At 28.7% G+C, this 22591-nt stretch overlaps 1 protein-coding gene across 1 annotated transcript in view; it reads left to right on the top strand.

Moving 5' to 3' along the window:
* Window positions 1-15403, top strand: part of LOC122272664 (coatomer subunit gamma-2) — a 38967-nt gene extending 23564 nt beyond the window's left edge. Inside the window, exons 9-14 of the mRNA XM_087157120.1 lie at window positions 652-742; window positions 1567-1668; window positions 4962-5023; window positions 12343-12416; window positions 13970-14030; window positions 15029-15403. The gene's annotated coding sequence lies outside the window, so the exon portion shown is untranslated. The remainder of the gene's footprint in view (window positions 1-651; window positions 743-1566; window positions 1669-4961; window positions 5024-12342; window positions 12417-13969; window positions 14031-15028) is intronic.
* The last annotated feature ends 7188 nt before the right edge of the window (window positions 15404-22591 follow it).

The following is a 22591-nucleotide window of genomic DNA, read 5'->3' on the forward strand; positions in this document are numbered from 1 at the left end:
TCTGAATCTAATACAGATTGCATAAAATGAATTTAAATTTTGTTCTTTTTCCTCAAACATTTAAAATATTTAACAGTACCGTCATACTTTGATAATTATAGATTATTTTCTCTCATAATTAATCTGAAATGCTTTATGAATCATGAAAAAAATAAAAACAGTAGAAAAAAGCACCTTAATTAGCTGTTATATAAATTCAGATTCAATTTGATATCGGCGGTTGAACCCAAATTTAATGAAGGTAATTAAATGTTTGTTGTTAACAATTATTCGAAGCAAATTACATATTTTTGAAAACTTATTAATATACAATGTTTAATTTGAAGTTTTACTTAATATATTTTTAATTTCTTATTCAATTATATAATATATAGTAGTATTGTTATAATGTATCAAAAAACAATAGTCTCTAATTGAAAATTATTATTTGCATATTATTACACCTCTGTATCCCTCTATTTACCCTCATAGCGGTGAAACCCTGAACAAATTTATAACACGTTTTAATCATAATTCCACAAATTTTTGTAAAAAAATTCTATGTTGAAAGCGCAAAATGTTCCCATTCCTGTTATACTCATACTCTTTTTTGAATTATAGATATTTTATCGTTATTTATTTCGTTTAAATGTTATATTGGAATCTTTCTAGGAGGATCCATTTAAAAGTAGTCATCCCATCGAAGGTAAAACAAATGGATTTGCAAATGATCCATTTTTTGGTGAAGATCCATTCAAATCTGGTAAGATGACGTCAATATTTAGTTGAGTTTCCTAATTTCGTTATGTATTTTCATGGAATTAGTTAACTGAAAGTACCATTTTTGTTTCATTTATAAATTCATTTTATATATATATATATATATATATATATATATATATATATATATATTAGCCAATCGTCAGAGTAAATATGGCATATTTGTAAATTTCAAAAAAAGTGTATGATTTTTTTCCACCTTAAAATAACTTAACAATGAATGTGAACCAGCAGTATGTGAATAGGCTGTTCATAGCTATTGATATTAACAATTCTACTGCTGACATTTTTATTATGGCTTGGAGACAACACTATAATTGCAATATATATATTTTTAAAGACTTTTATTATGTTTTATTATTTTATATGAAAATTTTATTTTGTCTTAATATTGCTTTAGAGAATTTTATTTTAACTTATTATTAAATTTTTAATGATCCTTTGAATAAGTTCCTGTATTTATCTTAAAATTGCTGGTATCTAAACCACTCATTGATAATGGCAATTTTTATTTGATTCGCTTTTTTAGAGTTATAAAGTTTTAGTGATAAATTATTTCCTTCTTAAGTTAAAAATGTTGCTCTTTGCTTTTAACTCTAATGATTTTGTTACACTCTTCAAATGACATTTTGTACTACAAATAGTTTTTGCATAATTAAGGTTTTAATTATTAATATGTGAAGTTTGCTTTTTATTTAATTTAATAAAACTGAATTTATATATGATTCAGCTTTATAGGTTTCACTTGATTGATAATTAATGCTATTCAGGAACATATAGTGTCTAGAATTTTCTCTTATTTTATAGATCCTTTTGTTGATACTAATGTTGCAGCAGCGGCTAGTGATCCTTTCAGGGGAGACCCTTTTGAAAGTGCTTTTAATGTAACTGCATCACAATGAAAAAAAAGTGAGAATTTTGATTTGAATATTTTGAACAATTTCTTTTATTTTGATTATTTCAAATTTTTAACAGGTATTAATAATTGGTTGTTATGAAATATATATATACATTATTATTTCTATCTCAGAGAGAATTTCTAACTGCCATTGATTTCCTGTAATTTCTGCGGGTTTTAGCTTTTGTTTCTGATTGCTGAAACTTTGACAAACACGATATTAATTAGTAAAATATTAATCATTTAACTAAAATTAATATTATTAAATGTTTTTTTTATCCTTATCGTTTTTCAAAAACAAGAGAACTTATAGAAAGCGAATTAAATGTTTTATTTTGATAATATTGCATATATTCGAAACTTTTAATACTATTGATCAAATGTGCAGTTCGATCAGAATTTACAAATTATTAAATACTATGAATGTTTCTTAGGGGGGTAAATTATGGAAAAATAGCTATTTGACTCTGCAAATGCATAGCTTCAGATATTATTCTTGAATTTTTTTTTTTAATTTTTTTTATTGTCAAAGTTTTTTTATTGTAAGAATTAAATCAAAATTTACACTTTAAGGTTTTTGAATTCCTTTTTGTAAATTGGTTAAAAAATACATTTCTTATTAGTTTTAATTCAGTTTACATATACATTACATTCTATACATTCTATTTCACATATTTCTTTTGCTTAAAACTTATGATTCTTATAATATTAGAGCAAAAAGTTCCGTTATATACTGGTTTTAAAAATTAAGAAGAAATTTTAGATGTAATAGATTATATCCAGAACTACGGTATAGTCTTTAGGGAATTTACTATCAACATAATTAATGTAATACAAATTTAATGACCTTTCAATAAATATAATGCCTTTTGCATGATCAAGTGTATCTCTCCTGTGAGTTCAAAGGATGAAATAGATGATAAAAAAATGTAATAAAAAATAGGCTAATATTGTCCTGCATATGGAATAAACCTAGAATTTATTTTGCTCCAAAACATTTATCCAGATATGGGAAAATTGAATTTCATCTATCTAGATATGAAGAAATTTACCTTTCATGCAATAGTTTTTTGAAAGGAGGGCCACGGGAATTGGACAGAGCCACAGTTATTTAAAGAAAAGTGAAAATGTTTTGAAGCAGTAAAAAATGTTAAAAGGAATCTGTCAAACCCATCAGTGGGGTAAAGTATTGGGCAGTTTTAAAGTTCTTGGGGCACTTGGTCATGATCATCTAGCAATATTGATTTCAGTCCCTTGAGGGTTTCTTTTTGGAGAGATATCGCACGCTTAAATTGCTCTCTAGAGTGTACCAAGCATGCTTTATAGAGATCAGATCCGGAGACCTGATTATCAAATCTACTCGACCAAAGGCCGCACTTTTTCAGAAAATTGTCTACCAGGTGAGCTCTGTGTTGTCATGTGTTACCTTAAAATGAAAATAGGGATAAACTCACCTCTGAAAAGGCAAAGAAAGAGTATCAAGGGCTCTTTTTTATACCTAGTCAAAGTGCTAGTTTGTAAAAGATAGAGGGGGTTTGCAGCTATTCAGCATACTGCTTACCACGAACACTAAACTTCCATAATTGTGAATTTCTTAATCATTACACTGATAACATTAGAGAATAGATAGTGGCGCCTCTGTTCAAAAGTGAAACTCTTTCATATGAAGAGAATCAGTGGTTTGCCAAAACTTCTCAAGTATCTGATAAACCAACCCTTATGTTATGTCATTACCATTCCATTCACAACCATTATGTGTTTGCCTTTTAATGGATACAGTTAACCCAAATTTGATTTAGATCCAGTTTTGATTTTGAACAGTCAACCTCAAAGAAGTCAGATAGACTGCGATTTTCTGAAAAGTGAAAATATAGACTTAATAGATTATCCAGCAAAAAAATAAGATCTCGACTCACTTGCCATGAGAATCCAAGCTATTTTAAGGTAGAGAGTGCATTTCTTGTTTTTTCAGTGGAGTCAGCTATGCCCAAGAGCAGCCATACACACGTCACAGTCCATTTTACTGGGAGGACCCATTCACACTCCATTCATTCCTCCACGCATCATAATTTTGACCTTAACCAGAGGAAGATCAATGTCCAATTCAGTACTCCCAGAGGTATTGATTTGTTATGGGAACTTGAAGGACTTTGTGACTCCAACAAATTTAAAGTGTCCTAGTCTCAATTTAATGCACGATGAAATATGTCTGAAATGCTCTGGGAAGAGCAATTAAAACTTGCAGGCACCCTCAGAACAACCATCTAGACCCTAATAATAGTGTTGAATAATTGAGGCCAATTTCTACTTAGCTGATTTATTTCCATCGTTTTTGTTTGAGAATTTATTGTATGTCAATGAGAAAGGGGATATAGTTTGGAACAATTTTTCATTTGTTCGATTCAGTAGCTCCTGTTTCATACCTGTTGAATGTTCATTATATATGTATTGTATCAACTTATGTGCATTCAAAGCATCTTTAAAGAGTGATCCATTCTCTGGAAGTGATTTGATACTGCTTCTACCCCCTGGTAAGTAGTTGTTGCATTCTGACGGATCTGAATCTACTTATTTATTTTTTGCTTTTCATTTTTGAAAACTTTAGCTATCCAAATTCTAACTCTAGGCAAAATTGAGTAAGCTCTTCCCTGCTACTAACTTGTTACCCACTAAATAACATTGAGATAAGTTAGTTTTTGTTGCATGGGCCGGAATAGCCTGGTTGGTAGGTTTATGGGCTCATGCTCGTGAGTTCAAATCCTGCTGGCCAAAGAGTCCCCGTGTATTAAATTGTGACTAGGACACTTTAAATTTGTTGGGGTCACAAAGTCCTTCAAGTTCCCATAATAAATCAATACCTCTTAGAGTACTGAATTGGACATTGATCTTCCTCTGGTTAAGGTCAAAATTATGATGCGTGGAGGAATGAATGGAGTGTGACTGGGTCCTCCCTGTAAAACGGGCTGTGACGTGTGTATGGCTGCTCTTGGGCATAAATGGCGCCACTGATAAAACAAGAAATGCACTTTCTGCCTGAAAATAGCTTGGATTCTATTGGCAGGATTGCCGTTATTGGCAAATGACATTTGTTACAACAACAGTTTTTGTTGCAACAATGCAACCAGTTCAACCAACCTTTTAACCGATTTGCAAAGTTATGCAAATATTTCCCTTCCAAGAGCAAAAATTGATGTCAGCTAAAAGTTTAAACATAGAAAGAGCAAGAGCTATTACTTATCTGGTTAAAAATTATTTTATTCTAATTATTTTAATAAGTGTATTAATACTTATTTCTTGTTTTTAGAAATAGATCGTTTTGATCCGTTTGGTTTATCTCAAGCAAATTCTAATCAAGCTCCTTCTATGGTATGCATGCCTTTTTGGTTTTAATTTGTTTATGGCAGATTTTCAATTGTTCAATGATTTAATTTCACTGAATTTTCTGAAAATTTTCTTAATAGATAAGAGATAAATATTCAGATTATTGATGGGTAAAACTGTCTGCATTTATAAATTTTGGTTGTTGTTTAATGTTTGCAACTTTATCTATTTTTAAAAAATTAACTTTATAAAAGCAGGCTGGCCACCCACCTTGAAAACTTGGAATTATCAGGGACTTTTGTATACTGGAAAAAACCTGGATAAATCAGGAAATTTTTAAGAAAAGCTAGAATTTTTTCTTAATTTAAATTATTTTACCATTCGTTATATCCACTTTATTCAGATGGAAATTTATCGTCAAACAGCTGAAATATCATCAATTTTGCAATACTTCATTAAAATTCTCTCCATTATTACCCAGCTAAACTAGAATGCCATATAAAACTCTCCCATGTTGCTAAATGAATGGAGAAATCTTTGACCTCTTTGGAGATGAGACTAAGCAGTTAAGGAAAGTCAAAAATTGTGGGGGAGGTGGAAGAAGGGGTTAGTATATTTGCTTCTGTTCATAAAAGGAGGGTTTTTCTGTTTTTTATCTTCTTGTCTGTGGGCTAAATTCATTTACTGTTCAAATTTGTTCCGATGCTTTGGGTGTATTTTTTTTCTTTTAACAAAATGTTTCAGTATTTTTAACTTTATTAAATTCTTCGAAAAGTAATTGGTTATAATTTAATAATAGATTTTATCTTACACTCTTTTTCTGAAAGCTTTTGTACTTCCATCCAATGAATTATTTTTTTCTCAGCAAAGGCTTTGAAACATGAAATAAAATAGATTGTAAGAGCTGTACAAAATTATTATTTAATTTTATGCTGGCAATAAATAAAACTATTAAATTATTATTTTTCCTACTCAGTCTTTTTTCCTAGAAAAAATTGTTATAGGCTAATAATACAGTAAAAAATAGTTTTTATTTCCTTTTAATGTACAGTGACATTTTTTTCAATAGATTTATTTTAATTTTATATAAAAATAATGAAACTTTCGGTATTCTTTTCCATATTATTAAAAAAAATAGCAACAGCTTTTTTTCCAAGATTTTTAAAGCTATTTAATTTAGGAAATATTGCTTATATGTGATTTTTATTTACATTGTTGTTAGGATATGTTACACAGTTAATATTTAAATGGTTGGTTTTTCAACTGACTTTTACAAGATGGAAAATGCTACTAAAACACATTGATCCATTCATTCCAGCAGGAAATATTAAACATTTTAAATTTAACGAAGTTATTTAATTGAAAAATAATGTTTATAGTATTAAGATTAAAATTAAAATTTTCAGTCTTTATAGTGATTATCATTAACTAAAATTTATATCCATCTTCAAAAATTTATGTCTGACACTGAGGTAAAAAAATTTCAAATTAATTATATATCATATTTTACAAGTTAAGAACTGCATAGAATTTCTTATTCAAGTGTCAGCTTCAAAATTCAGTCAAATTTACATTTAAATTGTAAACAAATTCGCAGAGTTCAGACAATTGACAATCAATTAAATGAGTGATCGTTTTTTGCTTTTGTGCGATTTACATCAGACACCCACAATTAAATCCATTTATTTTAACTTATTATAATCAGTTTTTATAAAATAAACTGTTTTTCGATTGGTTATGATGTAATAATATTCAATATAAAAATTTGATGATTATAACTTATGTTTTATAAGATAATTTTTCTAAGGAATTCATGTTAATTTTTTATATATGACACCATGGAATTGCCTATTTGCAAGAAGAAAAACAATTAAATAATCTAAACAAAAAAAACACGGGGTTAGATAAGAATTCTTTAAATATTCTAATTTCTAAAAAGAAAAAAAAGATAAAGAATTTTATTTAGTGTTTTTCTATAGAATATGCAACGAGAAATTTGACAAATTTGCCTCTGAGAATACTGAATATCTCTTAAAATAATAGGGCTAATTCAAAATAAGCAACATTATTTAAAAAAATTTCTTGAGATATTGGTTTAAAGAAAACAATATCAATGAATTTTATAGAGAGCACTGTTTGGATAAAATAAAGTATAAAATGGCTCTATATTGAAATGTAAATAAATCTAAAAATTTACTGATGTGTAATCACCTAGAGTTATTTTCTTTTGCTTAATGAAAATATATTAAACAGTACTTATCCAAGGTTTTTTTAGGTCACTCAGTATTTTTTTTCTATTTGGTACTTCATGGTTGAAAGAGGCATAAATTCTATAAATTGAAATTCAGCCCAACAGAGTTGGATATTTGGTTTGAAATTGATGTAAGGTATTTTAGTGAGGAAAGGCGATACAAATTTGTTTCTTCAATTGTTCTATCTTGCAATCATTAAAAGATTTAAATAACTTTTTTCATTGATTTTTTTATTGTTTTAAATTCCGACGTTTTAGTTCTAAGATTTCTGTTCAGATGCTGAAAATTAATGCTAAAGATTGACTCTACAAAGTCTGTTGCTATAAATTCAATTTATATTAATAAATAAATTTCAAATTTTAAAACAAAAAAGTATGGGATGAATTTATTTATAGGAAGAGTCATAAGAAATTGAATTTATACGTGGTTAACAAGCTAATGTTATTTTAGTTTCCAAATAAACATGTGAGAGAGATTTAACATTGATTGTGTAGTCTCAAGTAGTGTAAGTCTCATGTTTGTGGTTATCGTTTGACTTAGTTTTCTCAAATCGTGATATTCTGAAGTCTTGGATATTCTAAATGCTTGGAAGTCTAAGGCTGTGGTGGTCTCAGGTATTCTCTCGTGGTATGCTCAAGTTGGTCTCAGGTTGTGTTCTCTGGTCGAAACAGTCTCAGTTTGTGTTAGTCTCAAGTTACGGTAGTTTCAGGTCGTCTGCGAGTCTCAAGTCATGAAAGTTTTAAGTGGCGGTAGTCTCAATGCGTAGTAGTCTCAAAGCGTGGAAGAGACTTCCTATTCCTGTTACTCGCACTACGTGTCTAGTAAAATATCGAGATAGTCTCAAATCGATATATAGTTCTTATCAAATTTTGGAACTCGTGTCTGGTATGGCCAATGCCCTTTCCGTAGGTCAAATCACCTTTTTTGACAGCCTGTTGCACGGACACTAATGCATTTTATAACAGCAGCAAAAATTTTTTAGTATATTTTAGTAGTAATAAATTCCTTTCTTCGTATATTGCTCACTTAAGCAGTAGATTTTCCTAAAAAACATTTTCGTCGTAAACGTGGTAAGATAGTAATTTTTAAATTGCTATATATATATATTGGAATCTTGAATGACAGAATTTTGTCAGCAACTTGCCGTAATAGTGAATTTCTTATTACATGCCGAACTTGTTGAATCGAACTTTTACTGTACTTAACACTTTATGTGCCAATTTATTAAAAAAATTATCAAAAGAGTGAGAAGCTTTTTTGTCCCATTAAATATAGTCTATTTTACACTTTGACAAATACTTTTTAAAAAAATTAAATGTTATTTTCCTATTTTTCATAATATTCTCAATATGGATTTTACAACTCTTAATCAAATTTTAATTTAAGTCAAGTATTTAATACTTTGTTTCTTAACTAGTTAAAAATATTAATGAATCAGTAAGAAAATATGAAAGACTTGCTTGCAAAATTGATCTTAATAGAAAGCTGAGAATTGAGGAATGAAATTGAAGAATAATAAAATGGCTTCCTAGAACGACTTACCAACATATAAATGGTTACATTGATGTTAAACTTCAAATAATTGTGTGTTGGCAACTAGTAATAATAAACGTAAAGTCATATTACAGGGACAGGCAAGTTCAAATGGGATATTTTGTTCCGTTTCAATGCTTTATGAAAATATTAATAGTTGAACTTAAAAGTCTGATCGGTACATAAAGGGTTATGCTGTGTCAAAAATTTATAAATATAATTTTTCGAATGATTTGAATTGATATATTCATAACTTCATTGAAATCTTATTACTTTTTAGAGTTTTATCCTTCAGATTCTTGTTTTTGTAATGAGGATGGCATATAATTGGCAGGTATTTTGCGATGCCCCATAGTTCTGGTAATAATATGATTTGCTGATTCTTTTCTGATAAATGAGAGGGGGGGAGATTATAAGCAATGCTAACTTACGACATTTTAATAGGCTACGACAGGAAAAATTCATACTTGAAGTATCTAAGTCATAAATTGCAATTTCTAAGTAAAAGTAAAATAAAACTGGTTTTGATGGAACAATTAACAAGTTGATTAACGAAAACAAATTATGGGCCTGATTATTTCTTAAGATGAGATTAAACTTCAAAATTTCTCATCGTAAAGAAAACTAAACATTGCTTTTTCCGCAACGCTTTGGTAGGTAAAATAACATATACTTGGGCTAACAATTTCATACAAAGGGCAAACGTCCGCTCTTAAAATTCAAACTTGTTTCTAGTTAAGACACTTTACTTGAGATAATTACATGACATATGTGTAGACATAAAATTGTAAATGTTTTGGTAGAAATTTTTTTATGTCGTATTACTCAATGTTTAAAATTATTTTTATCTGTAGCTTATAATTGGCCCTGTAGAAGTCTTAAGCGTCCACGTTGAGAATTTTAATTTTTAAAGATTGATAACAAGGTTCAAACTTTTTCCTACGTCATCAAGTCGCCACATTTTTTGTTTTCTTTTTTTTCTTTTTTTTGTGTGTGGCTTCCCTTACAAAACTTTTGGGCGAACTATTTGCAATAGTTTGCTAACGTTTTGCAGCAAAACTCAAACTTGGGTTTCGATCACAAATTTAACCAAAAGTAAATTTTGCTTAAACTTTTTGATTTTTTAGCTGAGCGAAATATTGCAAAATTAGTAAGAAATTGTTATCAGCCAGTGGCATTTGTATAGTTGCCACTTTTTCAAAAATTAGAAATTTAAAACAATATCCAAAACTATCCATATTATTTATGTAAAGCATTTCTCAAAATATCAATTACACTACACGATTTATTTCTAAGATGGAGAAAAAAAAATTCTATACCTCTTTAAGTAGTTTTGTTTAAAATTTAAGCATAGTATAAATAATTTTTTTATCTTATAAAATTTAGGGCTTAATCTTTTAAACCAGTAATGCTAGATAAAATTTGTGTTAGTTTAGAATCGTAAAGTTTACTAAACAAAACTGATATTATTGGGATTAATATAACGCGATATAATTTATTAAATTATTTTTTTAACATCCATAGATTAAAATTTGATGTGAAATTAACTTGATTTCGAAATGAATCTTTGATAACGAAATTCAGTTACCCTGAAATACCGCTCTAGTGTAAAATAAAATTGTTCAGAGTTTCATTATTCAAAAATGAAAAATACGTACAATCGTAGCTGACATGAAACTTTTAAATAGATTATTGTAAATAAAACATTTAGGAGAAAAAAAGAGGATCAGAAATCCATATTACTGTACAAACTCTACAAATTCCAGATATGCGAAAGTTTCGTGTACTCGAAAACTGTAAATCTCAATTTTGTTTTAACATTACTCAATCTTTTGCAGAAAACAAAATTCTGCTTCTTCCAGGAAACAACTTATGGCAATCAACGCTTATCAAAAATTGTAAAGATAAAGAGAGAAAAAACTATAATAGTTGTCCCCAAATATTAAGTGAATTGAGAGAATTAAAATTATTAAGTGGACGGGAAAAAGTAAGAAGAATATGCTAATACCTTACTTAATTTTCAACTATATTTATTAAAAGTTTTGGGCAAATTATCAGCCTTTCATGTTAGCTTAAATAATATGCTAAAAAACACTGCAATTATAAAAAGAAAGTTTACATTTATAGAAAAAATGAAATTACATTAAAAAAAACGCAAGAAATAGAAAAAAATATATATCAGAATGACCACTTATAGCTAAATAATAAAGATACCGAGGAATAAAACAAAAACAATATAAAACAGGTCTAAAAGCGATACTAACAGTGTTTCTGACAGTTATGAATGGAGCGAAAGAGGAAAATAGACCGTTTTGAATTCAGAAGCAAAATTTTATTTCTACATATTATCTAGGAAAAAATTAAGATAAAAAAATTAAGTCATCAGTAATGCTCTTAAAAAATAACGCGTCGTAATAAAAACGTTGATAGAAGAAAAAATTTCAAATAAAGAATAACAAAAAAAAAAAAAAGTTCTAGAATCTCAATTATTCAGATTACCGCAATTTCGGGAAAAACTACCACATCCTTGTATAAACAAAGATTTAAAAAAAATTATAGAAAAATAAAAAACGGAGAAAAAAATAATTTTTAATTCTTAAAGCAAAACTTAAAAGCCGAAAACTTTAGAACGATGCGACGATAGAAAAGTCTATAAAAAAAACACTTAAAAATGCACCTGAATAAAATTGCCATTAAAAACAGTAATTTAGAATTTAATTCTAATAAAAAAATGTGATTCTCAAAAGAAACCTTTATCACTGTAAATATCTTTTTTTCGTTTTGCTGCAAGTGGAAAAGATAAAAAAAGTTTTATTCGTCATTAAAATCTTATTTAATCATCTTGTAACGTCTGCGAACGAAAGAATGCGTACCATGTCAAAGTGGTCGTGAGTTCAATCCCCAACGGTAAAATGGTGACTGGTGCACGTTAAATCTGACAGGTTACAAAATCCTCCATGTATCCTTAGCAAATTATACTTCTAGGGGAACTGAATTGGAAATAGATCGTTCTCTGGTGCAGGTCAAAATTATGATCTGTGGATGCATGAATGGGTCCACCCTTCAAACGGGCTGCGACGTGTGTGTCTGAAGTCGCATTCTTGGTTATAGATGGAGCTACTGAAAAACAAGAAACGCACCCTCTGCTTTAAAATTTGATTTGCTTCACCTAGCGGGCTTGCTGGTATAGGCAAGTGACATTAGAAACAACAACGAGAAAGCGTGGAATGAAAGTTTCGGTGAAAATAGCATCTTTCTTGCGTAATACAAGAAGACGAAATCACTGATTTTGGAGCACATGGTGCAATTTTGGCGGAAAAAAGTAGCTTCAGTTGGCGAATGGCAGGCATTTGTTTAATCGCCTTTTTTATATACATTTTATTCTTCTTGTTGCCGGTGGCGACTGATAACTCATCTTTGTGTTTAGAGGGCTAAGGTATGGGGAAGAATTGGACGCATTGAAAATTTTTCTTCGAACAAATAAATAGTGACCACATATTCATATGCTTCGCAAATTTATTATTATTTTACAAAGCTGATATTTTATTCATATCTAATTGATTACTTTGCATTTTATAGGACAGGATGTTGTCTTTATGATGGAGAATATTAATTTGTGATTCGTCATAGCTCTGGTACGTAACTCACGCTACGTAAGTACTTTTTTTGGTATTAGAATATTATATTGCAACAAAGTAATTTCGTTTAAAAAAATAAAAATTATTAACCGAATATGTATATGGACACCTTAACTAACATTTCAAAAAAAAAAGATTAGTTTTGTTAATTAACTAGCATTGTTTTTAACAAATGAAGCTGAAATGGCGTCTTGGGGACGATTGTAACAATAAGTAAAGGGACGATTGTAACAGCTGAAAATAAATAATCTTATGTTTACAAACCATTACTTAACTCTTTAAGAACCACCAATAGTTCCCTATATCATTTATATTATGTTGCTTGTGCATTATTTTATTTGTCACCTTTCACAGCATAAATTAAAATGTTTAACCCCTTAAAGTTAAAAGTTTTACCCTTTGGATGGCTGCTCATAATTATTTTTACTCCTAAAATATCACTACTATTTTGATCAATAAAAAAATATATGATAATATATATAATTAACAATGTTTTAGTTGAATTTATGAACTGTTACAATTGACCCCGTAAGTGGAAACAATTGTAACAAGTGCACGACTGTCAAAAATTGTTAATAACTAATACAATAACATTTAAAATAAGGTATTTATTTTTTTTCTAGTAGAGGATAGTCTACTTTATTCGTCTGTCAATTAATACTAATAATATATTGGAATTTTTGTTAGTTAAAAATAGTTAAGTAAAAAATTTTACAATTGACCCCACTCTCCCCTACTCCATAGAGCTTATACAAGTTGGAAGTGCCTTGCAGCTTTCTCGTTTTGTGTATTTTAATAAAGGTCAAATTGAGATAACAAACAATAGTGAATAATTTGTGTTAATGAATAATAGAGTAGATGAAAATTGGAATTATTTTCAAGATGACGTGGTTCCGGAAAAAATATTAAACTGAAGTGTTCCTTCCTTTAAATGTTTGACACCGTTTTCAATTGGTTAGGTTAAGAAATAGTTCGGAAACTGCTCAAAAATTACCAAAGAGAATAATATTGAAGAAAAAAGTTTAAAAAAATATTTAATTTTTTTGCATAAAAATTTTTGAGTTGGTGGTTTTCATTGTTATAGTGCCACTGAAAATAAGCAAATCACATCCTATGCTTAAGTGAGAAAGTAATAAAGCACCAACTTGCTCGAATTTTAGCTCTTCCTGGAGTAATCTAATTTTAGAATTCCAAAAAACAAGGTCACTTTTCAAAAAATAAAATTAGTAGATATTCCAATTCATTTTATTAAATTTTAAAAGAATATTCAATATTTTTGTTTTGTGTTAAAATTCTTGATCTCCGAAACACATAACAGCTAACATTGTCCAACTTTTTCTTTCTTCACTTTTATTTTAAGTTACCTTAATTGATATTTTTAAAGAAAAATTTCAAAAATGATATTATTTTAATATCTCACGTAAGAGTGACTCATACACCGCCTTCCACTTGTCTGATAAAATTAGTAAATCACAAACCCCCTTATGTCCTTTCATAATGTTTGAAAGATCCCTATAATGTTGCATAAGTGTTTATGTAATAATAATCAATTTGTGATATTTTTTCAGCTTTTGAAAACTTCATGAAAACACAAATTCAACCAATATTTGACATTTTAGCTTTTTAAAGGTAAGCAATATAAAAAAAGAGCTCAATAATTTTAGCTTTCATTTTAACCGGCATTTATATAAATTTTAAAGAAAAGAAAAAGAATACGCAATATAAATAAAGTAGAAAACATAATTTCGTATACTAAAACAAATTGCTTTCAAGAAAAAAATCACGATATAAGTAAATTAAAACAATTAATTTGTCAGCTGAAAGCATTTAAAATCGTGACGTAAGTTATGTAATTAATAAAATCAAAGTGTATAAGTTAAACTTTTTTATGCGTAAGAAAAATAAATGCGTGTAGAGAGACGAAAAAATTACGCATAAGCAAAATTAAATATAAAGTAGATAGTGTGTAAATTAAGCAAAAATAATGTATAAAAAGTGAAAAAGTAACATTTAAGAAGATCAGAAGCGTAAATAGAGCTCATAAAAAAACGTAAATATACAGTAAAGTATCGCGTACATAAATAAAAGTAATGCATGAGAAAAAGAAACAAAAGTAATTTTATAAAGAAAAATAAGCGTAAAATGTAATAACGCGTAAATTTTACAATATAATATACGTAGAAACGAATAAACTTAAAAGTGAAATAACCCATAAGAAAATCAAACACGAAAAAGCATTGCGTTCAAAAGTAAGTTATGTATAAGAAGAAAAAAAAGCGCTTTAAGTAATGTATGAAAGCAATGTGGAAAATACAATATATGCTCAAGAAAAATAAATGCGTGAAAAGTTAAAAATAATGTTGCAGTAAAGAATAACAATAATTTTTCGAGTACACTTGTTCATAAGATTTTGAAATGTTTAATTAAAACTAAATAAACATTTCAATATTAATTGTATAATTAAAATTAAAAAGCCTTGGACCACACAATAGGGTGGCCTCGAGAGGGTATGACTTTATTTTTTAGAAGTTTCCCTCTACTCTATAAATAAGAACAAGGGATTTTGCAAACATTATGAACTGTAATAGCACGTTATAAAGAATTAAAACAGAGTACTTTCATTACAGGATCTTAAAAGAAATGTTGGAAAAGTGATTGTTAAAATCGAAAAGTCGCAGAACCATTTCGAAGATTATGGTGTGTTATGAACTGAAAGCGTCGGCTCATGTTATGATGTTGAACAATTCACGTCACCAAGGAGAACTGAGTAAAAAAGTTAATTTGAAAGATCATTTGCGATGAACTGTAAAGGCAGCCAAGTTAACTTTTCAAAATGTTTATTATTCTTCATTTATATTTCATTATGCTTTTATATTTTATTATATTTATTATACTTTATTTATATTTCATTATACTTTATTTATACTAATAATTTTATTATAATTATTTATACTTTATATTTATTCTTCTGATACTTGTGAATTTAATTAAAATGTATTGCGTGTGTGTTTCTTACTTTACCCCTAAAACATGAAATGAGATATTGAAAACAAGAATATCTTTAAACTAAATTACTAAATTAATTTATTTCACTTAAATTTAAATTAAAAGTGAAAAATCATATTTTAATTTAACAGTATCTTAATTTTATCGAAGTAGTAGTTAAATTGCTATTGGAGCAAAGAAAAATAGCTTTTTTCCACTTGTATGAACATAATAATACTGTGATAGAGATAGATTGGAAATAACTTTCTTATTTTGTAGCTATATTACCAGTAATAACTGGTAATAACTAGATATGTTTCCAAATTCAAATAACTAAACTTTTTAAGTGAAAAATTATTCCTTGCAAATGAATTAAAAGAAAAGAGCAGGAAATGATATTCATACTGACGTCATCACCACATACGATACCGTTTACCATGCGGCTGAAACAGAAAAACTGTCTATATTAGTTTATATAAATATTTAACATCGAGTTTTCTAAGTAAAATAAATCCTTAAATAGAGGATTAGTTTTGGTTGCTTTCCAAATAAATAAAAAGAAATCGTATGCTTAACCTTTCGAGATAGTATAAAAATTACACTAGAAAAGGTCAATTTTGAAAAACAAATTTTTAATCACTTTTTTTTTTATTTTCAGTCAAAAGTGGCAGCAAAAAATTATAATTTTACTACAACTAGTTTTTACTTTTCACTGAAAAATCCAAAATACGGTCGATATGACCTATTTAATAATTCTAAAACTAATTCAAAATACAAACTAAGCCTAGTTATTCATATTCTCTAACTATAATAGTGTTTAACTTTAAAACAATCACATTTCTTCTGCGAGCAGTTTTTGCTAAACTACGGAAAACACTAATTTTCATCTTTGACATAAACAACTCGATAGCTAATCGTATCATTTTGATAAAAGAATTTTTTTCTCAAACATTTTTCTCTTAATGTTTCATTTAATAATTTTTAAGTTATAACAGAGAAAAAACACGCTCAGTAAAAATTTTCTGTAACGATGGTTACAGCGGCAGTAGTTTTATTTAATATGGAAACAAAACTTCGCTAATGAAACTCAAACACCTTATAAACACGTTAACTTCCCAATTTAAAACTTTAATGAGCTTATAAGCCAGATATAGTTTGCAAGCATGGTGTACTAATATTAATCTATAACTAGTGGGCTGCGCCCCCTGCTCGCTAACGCCCGCCAATCCCCGAAAATTGCTACGCTATCTTATATGTTTTGCTTCGCAAACCAAGCTCGCTTCACTCGCTACTAACTTAGGTACATTGCAAATGCACAAAATTCTAAGAATTCAAAACAATCAATCAAATCCATGGAACAACTTTTTTTTAAATTGGGTATAATATAGCCTACGTCACAGGTTGTGTTGTTCCTACTAAATTTAACCCATGAACGGCATTTTCTGCGAGCTTAACTTCAAGCCACAAATAAACAAACGAAGTGTTCGATCGTTTAAATAGCTGCTCGCCAGATTTTATTGCATTATAAAGAAAAGTTATTGAAACTAAATACAACTAAATAAACAACAACAACTAAAACAAATAACAACTACTAATAACAATAACTAAATAAACAACAACTAAATGTCCATTCGTTTAGCATTGCGTCATATGTTGTTCCTACTAAATCGAAGTAGTTGTGTTTTTTTCATATTATACCCAATTACATATTTTTAGTAATTACTAAGTCATTAAAATAAATTTGAATTCAAATAACTGACATGTAATACGCTAAGCCTATTAGAAATGTGCTATAGTATAAAATCTTAAGATTAAATTTCTAAAACTGATATCTCTTTAAAAAGGTTAAAATTATGGCTATAATTATATAATTTGGCTAAATTGAAATACGTGTATTGCAATGGAAAAACCTGCATAAACAAATATATTCGTAATATATAAATCAAAAATCATCAAATAAATTCGTAATATATAAATTCGTGAAACAAAGCTCTTTCGACAAAATACTAAAATAGAGATCTATCGACAAAGACTATTCACTTCTGCCTAAGGTTATTTCAGTTTCCGTTTTTAAAAGCGCTGTATGTTGAGCCATTTCAGCTAGATTTGGCATGTGACATTTTTAGCAGCTATCATTGGTCGATTCTCTAGCGTTGCCATTCGGGGAGTTGTAATGAGGCATTTTTTTTGTCGACGTTGTTAGAGAAATATATAGATAATAACATTTGTTTAATATATGAGCGTTTAGGGGTACGCGGTTCATATAAGACGAATTCCGGTTGCGATCGTGAGCAGGAGCACTTCATCAACTATTATTAAATTCAAGTATAAAAACTGATGTATTGAGCAATAAAGAAGCTAACGAAGGCAATATGAACTAAACTGCAATAGCATTTGGCAAATGATAGCTGGCACTGATATTTAGCCTATAAATTGAAAATAATAAATACGCCTAACTTCGCTTAAATATCTAATAAATTTTATAACATTTATTTTATACATGCTGAATCTCCTGTTTTCCGCTGAAATTTCTTTTAAATATTAGTAAAATATTTTTCTTAATTTAACAAAAACTCATTTATAAACGTTTTGTCTACCGTTGCATACAAGTAATCAAGATAAATGTATCGAAGCATTATCCTTTAAAAGCATTTAGTGCAGAGATAATTTTGCATGCAGTCGTATAATTCTAGCTCTTATTTCGCTACCATTACAAACAATTTTAATCAGAAGAGATATGATATTGTTAAGTATATCTTTTTTTCTTCGTTGCTTTCTAGGCAATTTGTCCCAAAGCCGGAAACAATCAACTTCGTGAGCAATTCCGGTATGTTTGGAACGCTAGAGCGATCAGGGCTGGAGATTTTAATATAATTAATAATATATTAGAGAGTTAAAGCTGAGGCATCAGTATTAAGCAATATAAAAGTAAAGAGTGTCTGAAGGGCATGATGAGCGACATCTAGCAGGGGACGGAACCCCCGATTTAGTTCGGCGAAAACTATTAGCAATAGAATTGCATGTCATTGGTCGATAAATCTGCAATGAACGATTCGTATTTCCTTAAATTTCTTAACATTTTAGGAACAATTCAATCGTGAAGTTGCGTTTTTTTTACGAACGTATACTAATCTACTTCAACGCCATGATTTTTTGCAACTATAATAGGCAATCCGTTCAGAAAGCGAAGCTATCTGAAATCAATTTCTTAAAAAGTTCCGGGGGTTGACGAGCGATAGTAAGCATTTTTTAAAGAATGTAATTCATTTATTATAATTATTGCTGTATATTCCTAATAGACAAGAATTTATTTTCCTTATTATCACGTTGATCCACTAAAACCTGGCGAAAAAATGTGTACATAAAATTTTAAATTACGTTCTTTTTTTAAAAAAAAAAGTCTCCACTGTTAAGCAACAAAAATATTCTTTCTTTTTTTTAAAATTTCATAATCTTTCTTTGTCAAGATTTTTATTCAAACTTGTAGAATCTAATTTATATCGGAAAATAATTGTCTGTTTAAAATATTTCAGGACTTTCGAATAATAGCAAATTACTTTTTTCATCTATATAATTTAATAAAGTGGGCTGCGCCCCCTGCTCGCTAACACTCGCCAACCCCCGAAAATTGCTACGCAATTTACAATATGGTTTGCTTCGCTCGCTACTAACTTAGTTACATTGCTAATGCACAAAATTCTAAGAATTTAAAACAATCATTCAAATCCATATAACAACTTTTTTTTAAAGAAAAATTACATCTTTTTAGTAAATGCTAAGTCATTAAAATAAATTTGAAATCAAATAAATGACATGTAATTCGTTAAACCTATTAGAAATGTGTTGTAGTATAAGATCTTAAGATAAAATTTCTAAATATTATATCTCTTTATAAAGGTTAAAATTTTGGCTATAATTAAGTCTATTAAAATTTGAAGTAAGTGAATTGCAATGGGAAAACCTGCATAAACAAATAAATTCTAGTAAAGCAAATAAATTCGTGATATAAATCAAAAATCGTCAAATAAATTCATAATATATAAATTCGTGAAAAAAAGTGCTTTCGACAAAATACTAAAATAGAGATCTATCGACAAAAACTACTCACTTCTGCCTAGCTTAAGGTTATTTCAGTTTCCGTTTTTGAAAGCGCTATGCGTTGAGGCACCTCAGCTAGATTTGGCATGTGACATTTTTAGCGGCAATCATTGGTCGATTTTCTAGCGTTGCCATTCGGAGAGTAGTAATGAGGCTTTTTTTAGTCGCCGTGTAAGAGAAATATATATATATATAGATTTTCACTTTATCTGAGAGTCTAATAACAATCATTGAAAAACGATTGTGTTTAAACTTTCAAGACAAAGCGGTCAAATAGGCAGGTGGAAGTTGATCGTTTCGTTTTAGCCAGCCTATAATTTACGCGAAATAGTATGAGAATATTAAAACGGCTGTCATCTTGCGACTTGACCTCTGGAATGTCGATCATAAACACTCTTTATGCATTAGACTAGTACATATTTGTTCTCAAAGGTTCTGAAATGGGATATTTTTTACAGCATGGAGTCGAGAAGCAAAGTAGAACTCGATAGTTTTATAATACACTATAATTACTTTAGTTGAGTTGCGCTAATTAAAAATTGGGAGAAGTTGATAATTTTAAATTTGTTCTAAACATATAAATCTTTGAACTTCACCTTTCATCAAAAAAAAAATGAATATTTTAAAATTGAGTGATATTGTTATAAAAAAGTTTCAGCAGAATTTCTTAAATTGTATAAAAAAAACTCTTACAATTTTTTAGATAAAATAATGTTAAATAATTAATGCTTACATAGTTGCAACATTTTATATTTAAAAAAAAATATTTATTTAGCTTGCCAAAAAAAAAAAAAAAAGGCTAGATGGTTCGAAGAGCATTTTTTAATATAGCGAATAACTCTTATGGCTAAACAACCAAAAAATATGATTATCCTGCTAAACTCATTTGAAGTCGCAAGTTGTGCTTCTGCGTTGCATTTTTTTTTTTTTTTTTTTTTTTATCCGTCGTTGAACAGTCAAAGCAATTTTGAGTTTATGACTACCTATGTTCAATTCCGTAGCCTTGTAATTTATAACACAATCCAGGAAATAAGAGAACTCCTGTATCAAGTATTTGGAGAAATTCGCCTTCGTAGAAGACTTTTTGATGAAACTAGCCCGCATTTGCGTTACTTGGGGAGAAAAACCACCCACGGTTAGTCTGATGGCAAATTAGGAGCCCACGATGCTTAAGTATGTTTGTATATATTTCTAAGTGTGTATAATTGCGTTAAAATGTAGAAGGTATTGATATATATATATAATATTTCCAGAAAATAAGCTGTGAAAAAACATTTGATTTTAGCAAAGTAACTCGTTAAATTATTAGGTTTAAAACAGCTCTAAAAAATTATAATAATGGAATAAAAATTTTATTTTATCCATTTTTAGGAAATAAACTGGAAAAAATATATATATTTGAATTATTTAAATAAAAATCTAACTAGTTTCAGAGCTATCTACTTTCTTGAAGATCTTGCAGAAATATAAAACTTGTAAGGCCCCTCGCAACGCCTGACTTCGGTCCTGTATCAATTACATAAATAAAAACCTGATCTAACCTTTTTTAAAACTGTACAAAGATAACTTAAAAACAATTGAAACATTATAAATAAAGGCAAAAAAAAAATTTTTTTTTGGCAAGATAATTGAATTACAGTTTTTGCCTAGTATTTTGGAACAGGCCTTTGGAAGCAACCTGTAATTTTTATAACAGGTATGATTAAATAACAGGTGCAAAATATCTGTTCTAAAAATATTATCCATCTCTAGCTGAGAAAGATGAAATATGAAGTCAAACTGGGGAGGATGGAGACAAGTGGATACAAATGTTATTGGCACCTCGTATTTAACCAACCGCTCATTTGAAATAAGTATTGATTAACAAATTTAATCACTTACCACATAAAATTAACACCGTTAATAGTACAATTAGATGTTTCATAGATAAAGAATTTTAATAATAGAGTCATGCCAGTTTAGTGTTAATTGCTTTTTTCTTCAATACATTGCCAATACCTATTTCAGTACTTTTAAACACATTTAATACATTTAAATGGCTCTTCTAACAATTTAAAGATTATTAGCAGTCTTTTCAGCTATAAGTCAGCCAATCTGCTAATATTGCTAACATATAGATGGCAAGCGAAAACGAAAAATCATAACTCTAAAATGGTGGTGTCTCTATTAAAAATGTTTCAGCTACAACAAAAATTCTTATTTATTAGATTTTTAGATTGCTTTATTAATACTAAATTTATCAAATTTCCACTTTTTCATATAACCTCTTAGCCATTGTGATACAAAAGATACTTTGCTTATAATCCCTGTATTGTATCACAATGTTGCCCAGGGAACGCCAAACGAGGAGGCGAGGCTATTTTATTCTAACTGCTTAAACACTAAGAAGAATATTTGATGATGTACAAAAGATCAATTTTTTTCTATATCATGAGTATCGACCATTATCTGTAAAATCTACCACTTTTGAAGTTTTGTCATAGTCACTGGGTCTTAGAATAGTTGTTATTTTAGTGTTTAGCAATCAAAATAGTTCCCCAAGAGGGCTGTCAGACATATTTATAAGTAGCCAGAACATGGACAGCCCCCCGAGAAGTAAAAGAATCGTTAATTCCGTACATTCCATGAAGATATATTTTTACAGAGTAGATCTATGAATTCTGCCAAAATCAAATAACGATGTAAATAAAAGTAAAATAAATACAGTAGCATAAATAACTACTGAGCACCTAATTTTGAAAGCCAGAATGCCAAATGAAAACTAGATATTTTTAATGCAAAACACTATGACACAAATGCCAAAATGATGTCAGGGTAAATTTTGCTTAAATACTAAATTTATAATGATAAACTTATCTAGTACTTAAAATTACACATGCACATATGCAAGTTGTTCCTTAGAAGAATTTTGAATGTAAGTGTGCCAAAGGAAGAATTGCATAAATAAACTCCGAAGAGACATAAAGACATGGAAATGACAGAATCGCCAATTTTTTCCCATACTCCTCTAAATATTTTTGAAAAGGTGGAATAGTAAAGCAATTGACTTAAATATTAATCTAAAATCTATTAATTTAAAATCTATTAATTTAAATATTTGTTTAAGC

Source organism: Parasteatoda tepidariorum, chromosome 1, assembly GCF_982258835.1.
Source record: "Parasteatoda tepidariorum strain Cologne lab strain chromosome 1, Ptep-v5.0, whole genome shotgun sequence".
Taxonomy (NCBI): domain Eukaryota; kingdom Metazoa; phylum Arthropoda; class Arachnida; order Araneae; family Theridiidae; genus Parasteatoda; species Parasteatoda tepidariorum.